Genomic DNA, 8,882 nt, shown 5'->3' with positions numbered 1-8,882 from the left:
ATTTTTGAACAGTATAAACACTACTGTCTGTAATTCACTGGATATCAAGGACAAAATGTGTGATTGATTAAAAGTATTTTAACTTGATGTACAAACAATGAGATTACCCATAGTCCTTACAGCGGATGTCTCAGTGTACAGACTACAACAAAAAAGGTTCTTTAATGGTGTTTTCCCTAAAATTTGTTCATGATGATGTAGTACATTAACAAGTATTTTTTATTGTATAAGTAAATTATTTTGAGAAGATTAAGGGGAGAATATTCAATTTTTTAAATGAAAGTAAAAAAATCAAGAAGACAAAGGAAGACCATTCAAATCTTGAAATGAAAATTAAAATCATACAATTTTTATATTTCTACAAATCACATCATCAAGTAAATAAAAATAATAAGATGTGGTATGAGTGTCAATGAGACAACTCTCCATCCAAGTAACAATATATAACCAGATGCTCCGCAGGGCGCAGCTATATATGACCGCAGAGGTTGAACCCTGAACAGTTGGGGCAAGTATGGACACAACATTTAAGCTGGATTCAGCTCTAAATTTGGATTGTGATTAAATAGTTGACACAGCATAGGTTTCTGACACAGAATGAATGTGGTCTAATGAACTTAAAATATTTTTTTTGCCTTTGAGCAATTCACTATGCTGTTGAATATTAATCCTCTCAAAATGTTTGAAGAAATTTTCTTTTTATTTATGAAATCTGAAATGAGAAAAATTTAGCCCCCCCCCCCCCCATTTTTTTTTCGCATCCCCCTTTCCCTTTTTCCAAAACTGATCTCAATTCAAATTCCTAATGGAGTTTGCAACAATAACTACTAATTTAAATACAGCATAAAATATTAAAATGTAAAATAAAGTGCTTGTTTTCACTGAAGGGTAAAGATTGTTTTAATTTATCAGTTGGTAGTAAAAGTGAATATACATTGTATATTGTATAAAACAATGATTTAAGTTGATTCAACTACTATTCTGGACAAAGAAAGATAACTCCAATTGAAAATTTCTTGCTATTGCACAATATTGTGCAATTAGATATTTCTTGCTATTGCACAATACTGTGCAATTGAAAATATTTGCTATTGCACAATACTGTGCAATTGAAGATTTCTTGCTATTGCACAATACTGTGCAATTGAAAATTTCTTGTTATTGCACAATACTGTGCAATTGAAGATTTCTTGCTATTGCTGAATACTGTGCAATTGAAAATTTCTTGCTATTGCACAATACTTAATATAATAATTTTGGATCCTGATTTGAACCAACTTGAAAACTCCAAGTCTAAATCTAAGTATATGTTTAGATTCAGCATATCAAAAAAGCCCAAGAATTCAATTTTTGTTAAAATCAAACTTAGTTTAATTTTGGACCCTTTGGACTTTAATGTCATGAATGTAGACCAATTTGAAAATGGGACCAAAAATTAAGAATCTACATAAACAGTTAGATTTGGCATATCAAAGAACCCCAATTATTCAATTTTTGATGAAATCAAACAAAGTTTAATTTTGGACCCCGATTTGGACCAACTTGAAAACTGGACCAATAATCAAAAATCTATGTACATTTTTAGATTCAGCATATCAAAGAACCCCAAGGATTCAATTTTTGTTAAAATCAAACTTATTTAATTTTGGACCCTTTGGACCTTAATGTAGACCAATTTGAAAACGGGACCAAAAATTAGGAATCTACATACACAGTTAGATTCGGCATATCAAAGAACCCCAATTATTCAATTTTTGATGAAATCAAACAAAGTTCAATTTTGGACCCTTTGGGCCCCTTATTCCTAAACTGTTGGGACCAAACCTCCCAAAATCAAACCCAACCTTCCTTTTATGGTCATAAACCTTGTGTTTAAATTTCATAGATTTCAATTTACTTATACTAATTAAAAAAGTTATTGTACGAAAACCAAGAAAATGCTTATTTGGCCCTTTTTTGGCCCCTAATTCCTAAACTGTTGGAACCAAAACTCCCAAAATCAATCCCAACCTTCCTTTTGTGGTCATAAACCTTGTGTTGAAATTTCATAGATTTCTATTCACTTTTACTAAAGTTAGAGTGCGAAAACTAAAAGTATTCGGACGATGACGACGCAAGACGACGACGAGGCCAACGTGATAGCAATATATGACGAAAAGTTAAAATTTTTGCGGTCAAATAAAAAGTTAACAATTATAGGTTATTTAGGTTAAAGTACATATAAACATGACCTGTATATTATATATATATATATATAAAGCGTATTAGGTCATTAGTTTTCTCATTTGAATTGTTTTACATTTGTCTTTTCGGGGCTTTTTATAGCTGACTATGCAATATGGGTGTTGCTCATTGTTGAAGTCTGTACGATTACCATGATTACCTATAGTTGTTGATTTCTGTGTCTTTTGGTCTCTTGTGGAGAGTTGTCGCATTGGCAATTATACCACATCTTCTTTCTTATATGATAAGTATTACACTTTACTGAAAGGAAGGGGAAAAAATATTCTTTTTTTTTATTTTAAAAATATAGTACATTAATTGTTATGAAAAATTTACATCATTGTCATGTAAACAATCTACTTGATCACAATTAACTTTCTGAGATAAGCTGAAAAAGTAAAATATCTGTACTAACATAAATTTCAAAATTGTCATCTTATAAACAAAATCTGTATGTTTGGTACACTCACCCTAGCTAGTCGTATTATTTCTGTAAAGTTATCAAACATAGACCTGATATCATCCTTTAACTTTTTGTGGTAGGTTTTCAACAAAGCCTCTTTAGTCTGTGATATTGCTCTTTGAGGTTGAGACATGATGTATCTATTTCAAACAACCATATAACTGCAAGAAATTGTTATTATAATTTTGAAAATATAGGATAAATATAGATTCTACCACTGCGTCAAAGTGTGTCATTTACATTATACAATATTATCAATTAACCCCTTGAGTGCCAGGAATGTTTGTGATTACTCCCTTCTCGTAACGTGAACACTCGGTCCTTGCTCTTCTTCGTCTGCTGTTTTTCCTGTCGGAACACACAGTACAGTCTTTTTCTTTCCTTTCCTTACCTTTCGTATTTTTTGTCTTTGTCCAGGATTCTGCTGTCTATTTGATAGATGTTCCTCGGTGAGCCCTTCCATGACTTGTTTCACGAATTCAAATCTTGATAATATTGGGTTATGGGATGTGTGCTGATAATACAGGATGTAAGAGTTAAGCAGTATTCTGTGAAACATGTGTAATATAATTTTTTTCCAGACTTTGGTTTGTTTTCTGTGATCGTTATAAAATGCCATCATTTGATCCGAAAGGTCAACACCGCCCATGAAGTTGTTATAGGCGTTAACGATAAGTGGTTTTGCATTCATTGCCCGGGCAGCGCTATAATACGTAGACACTAGTTTTACCTGCTAACGTCGATTCTGGTCTCGGAAAGAGCACAACAGTATGTTTCCCTGTCTAGCATAAGATGTCTGTCCGGGATCGGGATTACTGTTCTTAATCATGTTAGGCATGGGTCGATTTTTTCGTAAAGTGCCTGTAAGATGGGTTCTCTGAACAAGGAGTGTTCTTGCAAGATTTAAGGATGAGAAGAAATTGTCTGTAAAAACATGATACCATTTATTAAGCTGATCAGCAGATTGTAACAATTTAATTACCACGTTTGTTCCTTGTAATATACCAGCAGGGAGAAGGGGTTCAAAAGTTTTGCCGAGATAAATGTGCATTTGTAAAACATACCCCGTAACAGCTTCCGCGAGAACCCAGAATTTTATTCCAAAGAGGGATCATGGGGATCTTTTGCTCGGAATGTATTGCAACATTGCCGTTTTACCCATTGTTCCGACCAACGTCTCGTCGACTGACAACTCCCGTCTCGGCCTTTAGTAATACAGAAATTTACGATTTACAAAGTAAATTAATGGTTTAATTCTTGAAGCCGGATTTTAGTTTTGGTTATTTCTTGCCGGGATCTTTTTACAGTCTACAATATATGCAAGAATCTCAAAACATTTTGAAACCGATTGTGGGCAAAAATCATTCTAAACCATGGCGTAGATTGAGACATGTTTTTTCGATTCCAATACTCTTTTATTGAACTTTTCCTATTTAATCTCATATTGAAAAGGACGCCTAAAAAAGCCTTGAGCTCGGAAATTTTTAGCTTTCCTTCTTTTCTCCACTGACATTTCCTGGAAAATCTACCAGTCTGGAGTCAAGTTCTGTCATACAGGTCTGAAGCATATCTGAAAATTGTAATGATTGTAATTGAGAGTTTATGTTCAATTAAGTAATTTTTTTTTTTTTTTTAAGAAAAAGCACCTTTTTAAGTCTACATGTAGACTATGCCCGGAGGAAATAATCCTAATGCCAACTGTCTTTCCTGTTTGCCAAGTTTTATGTCCTTCAAAAAGAATCTTTAATAAAAGAATAATTTTAGCTGACACAAATTATTCTATGTTGTCATATAAGTGAAAACCCATCCAAAAACATATTTTATTCAATTTATCGAATATTATCACTCATTCTTCCCTTGAAAAAACTTTTGTTTTCATTGACTCAGTCCTTGTGTTAAATTTGTTGTTTTTTTTGGTTTTTTTTTCAATAATTAAAAATAATCGATCATTTTTCCTGCAATAAACTTTCCCTTTGGTTCCGAAACTAGAAATCGGTGAAAGATGAATAATAAGAATAAAAATCTCTGAATAAAAATCTTTCAAAATTTGTACCTGTTTGTTTGCTTCACAAATTCTTTCATCAGGTCCAATGAAAAGAGTAGATAAAAGTATACTAGAATAGGAGGTGAATCTCTCGCTGGCATCCTGATTGGTCCAGATGCGTCTCCGTGAAATGGCGTGTTCTGCTCTGCCTCTGGTGGAAACACATGGAACCAAATTGGCTGATTTCCCAGTGCAGCCATCTTTGACAGCGTCGCTTGCCGTAGGTTTGGCTGTGACGTTAAACCAAATTAAAAAATTTGGCTGGGCCGATCTTTGGCACTCACAGGAAGCATAACAAGATCGGCCAAATCGGCCCTATGGCACATAGGTTAAAGGTTCATCATAATCTTTTGGCTAATACATGTATGGCCATATCTACACCACAAATTTTACTCTGTGACTGAGTACAGACAAACCTATGCACCTGCAAAAGTTTTAAGGCATGGGTGGACCAGAGACATATAATACAATTGTATTATATGTATCTGGGTGGACCTAGCATTTTATGTTGTAGAAAATTAAAATTTTAAATGCATTTTATGTTTCAGAAAATTATAATTTTTTGGGGATTTCACTAAATAGAAGTTATATGGATAGTCGACCTTTATCTGTTTATATGGATAGAACTGTAGAAACAAGTGCCTGTGACTAGAAAGATGAATCTATCTTTATCGTTCTTCTTTTCACTTATATTTTCAATTAAGAAGAAAAGTTGTTTCTTTAAAAAAAAAGTAGTGGTAGCTCACCAATTGTTATCTTGACAATACCTCAGGCAAATAAATTGATTTGTTGGACGAGATTGTTATTTTTTTTCCCTCAACCAAAATGCATCAAACATTTTATTGATTTAGATTTTCATATGATTTCGACCCTACGTACATTTCGGTCCTTCTGTTAGTTAATAAGGATTATTTATATCAATCAAGCGGAATTTTATTCATCGACAATATACACAGTTTTACTGAAAAATCTTTGGATTTTGATTGGAGATAGAATGATTTCAAGAAAAATGAAGAACCATTTGCGCCGATTTTTGCGCTATGGTATTTATAAATACGAAATGTTCACCTATAATAATATATTACAACGAAGATGTGGTATGAGTAAAAGTAAACCACTATAGGACTGAGGTCAAAGTACGGTTTTCAACATGGAGCCTAGGCTCACAACGAACAGCTAGCTATAAAGGGCCAAAAATTGACAAGTATAAAACCAGATTTAAACGGAAAAAACAACGGTGTAATCTATAATACATTCCAAGATATTCCTGTGACAGGGGATGCGCAAAAATACCATGCGCGTAGCTACGTTTACGTCAAAACGCCCGGGCGTACACTTGAATTTTGAAAATAAAACAAATAATCGACATAGAATAAGAAAAACTGGTCAAAATAAAATTGAGAATGGAAATGGGGAATGTGCCAAAGAGACAATTAACAACCCGACCATAGAAAAAACAACAGCAGAAGGTCACCAACAGGTCTTCAATGTAGCGAGAAATTCCCGCACCCGGAGGCGTCCTTCAGCTGGCCCCTAAACAAATATATACTAGTTCGGTGATAATGAACGCCATGCTAATTTCCAAATTGTACACAAGAAACTAAATTAAAATAATACAAGACTAACAATGGCCAGAGGCTCCTGACTTGGGGCAGGCGTAAAATGCGGCGGGGTTAAACATGTTTATGAGATCTCAACCTTCCCCCTATACCTCTAGCCAATGTGGAAAAGTAAACGCATAACAACAATACGCACATTTCGAATTCAATTCAACAGAAGTTTGAGTCTGATGTCAGAAGATGTAACCAAAGAAAATAAATAAAATGACAATAATACATAAATAACAACAGACTATATATATACTAGCAGTTATCTGACATGCCAGCTCCAGACTTCAATTAAACTGATTGAAAGATTCAATTCAGGCACAATCCATCCCGTTAGGGGTTTAGTATCATACCATCATAAAATATATGAGAAGAACATAACCCGTGTCATGCCAACAACTGGTTTTTGAATAAATGTGTTTAGTTCCGATGCAAACTACCCTATAAGTGAATCCATATTAACGCCAAAATATGCAATCTTTAATGACCTGACAACAGTATCGTAACTATATCCTTCTAAATAAGTCTATTTAAAGGTTTTGTTAGTTTCTGAGGTAATACTGACATTTTTGTGCTTTTTAAAGAATATTTCCATAAATAGTATACATACTAAAGTGGTCATTATTGAGAGCCAAAATATCATACAAATATCTTAAAGTATTATTAATTTTTGATGGGTCTTTGCAGATTTTTTTCATAAATTTTAATTCATAACAATACAAAAACAGGTCCGCAATAAATGGTGCACAGTTAGTTCCCATTGAAATTCCGATAACCTGACGATATACGCGAAAGCGAACAAAAATGTTATATAGTAAAAATTCAAGGGCATATATAGTATCAAAGCATGTCCACATCAGCCTTGTGCTTCTTTTTTTAATGGATTGTAATTTTGAATAAAATTAAGGGACTAAATTTACTCAAATAGATCATTTAATATATTTGTTGGAATCTTTTATAAAAGTCTGAATCTACTATGAATTCGACCTTCCTTTACTTTAGGGGTCCCAACATTACTGTTGAAAAATGGAGGGTCCCACAATATATGTATTTGAATACATTTTGTAATTGATATATTATATCATGTATATAATATTCTGATTGTTTATATATTATTGGCTTGCATATACAATTTGTTGTATTAAAACTGTTAATATTTTTTGGCTTGTATATAGGTTGTTGGACCCCTAAAGTAAATGAAAGCATTATAGCACTCTTTTACTTTAGGGGTCCCAATTAAATAATCTTAATATGTTTTTTGGTTTGTATATAGGTTGTGGGACCCCTTAAGTAAATGAAAGCATTATAGCATTCTTTTACTTTAGGGGTCCCAATTAAATAATCTTAATATGTTTTTTGGCTTGTATATAGGTTGTGGGACCCCTAAAGTAAATGAAAGCATTATAGCACTCTTTTACTTTAGGGGTCCCAATTAAATTATCTTTATATAAGTTGTACGAAATCTTTATATAGGTTGTGGGATCCCTAAAGTAAAAGAAGGCATTATAGCACTCTTTACTTTAAGGGTCCCAGATTTTGTATTACAAAAAATAAAGAAAACTGAATGTTAAGTCATTTTACTAAAGGCAAATGCATCTTAAAACAGCAAAAAGACTGGATAATTAATAAAAAAAATAAATACACTTAATAGAACAGGTATATAGGAAACTAATGTTTTATAGAATTACATACCACAAACTTTTATGGACCGGGACCCCTAAAGTAAAAGAAGGCCATGAATTCTACGTACTTTTCTTATATTTAAAGCAATTCACTATCTGCTCAGATTCGATATGCTGTTTGTATTTTTGTCGAGCCTGTGATTTATGTCCCAAAAGCGAGACAAAGCGGCGTCAATATTCGGTTCCGAATGTGGATAAGGGGACGACCATTTGATATTCTGGGGAGGGGAGGAGGATTTTGAAAATAAATAAATTGGCCTTGATAATCACAAAAATAAATGGTTTGTTCTGTGGTAGTTAGAAAATAAATTACCTGACTTGCAATGTCTTGAAAATAAATAACTCAGCAGCTATAGGTCTAATAGAAAGTATGAGTATCCCTCAGACGTAGCCCTGATTTTTCGGGATCAATGTTTCTTATTTATTTGTCTTTGGTCATTTTGTTAGTGTCCTTTTGTAATCTAGTAATTTTGTTATGAAGTTGATCATGAGTTTTAAAAAACAGCAGCCACAGACTTAACTATGTAAATTACATGTTTGCTTTATCATGCACATTGGTCTTTTGATGTTGTCCCTAGAAACTTAAGTCTTACACTCAGTTTATACATTTTGCTTTGAGACCAAAATATTGTCAAAAATTATTAAAACAAAACGTTGCATTTTCAGATTATAAAAGGGTCTTCGGAACACCCATAAAGCATGATTTTGCATCATTTGTTCTATAGCTTCTTGAGCCTGCAGTGGCTCCAAAACCCTTCAAAAAAAAAATTTTTGCCTCGCTCCAGTCGGCGAAATATGTTTGCCAATACTTTTAAAAGAGGCTAGTTACAACCAAACTTTAATAACATGTATGTATGCAATAC

The sequence above is a fragment of the Mytilus galloprovincialis genome, chromosome 2 (assembly GCF_965363235.1).
Source record: "Mytilus galloprovincialis chromosome 2, xbMytGall1.hap1.1, whole genome shotgun sequence".
Lineage (NCBI taxonomy): Eukaryota > Metazoa > Mollusca > Bivalvia > Mytilida > Mytilidae > Mytilus > Mytilus galloprovincialis.
This window is presented reverse-complemented; position numbering follows the sequence as displayed.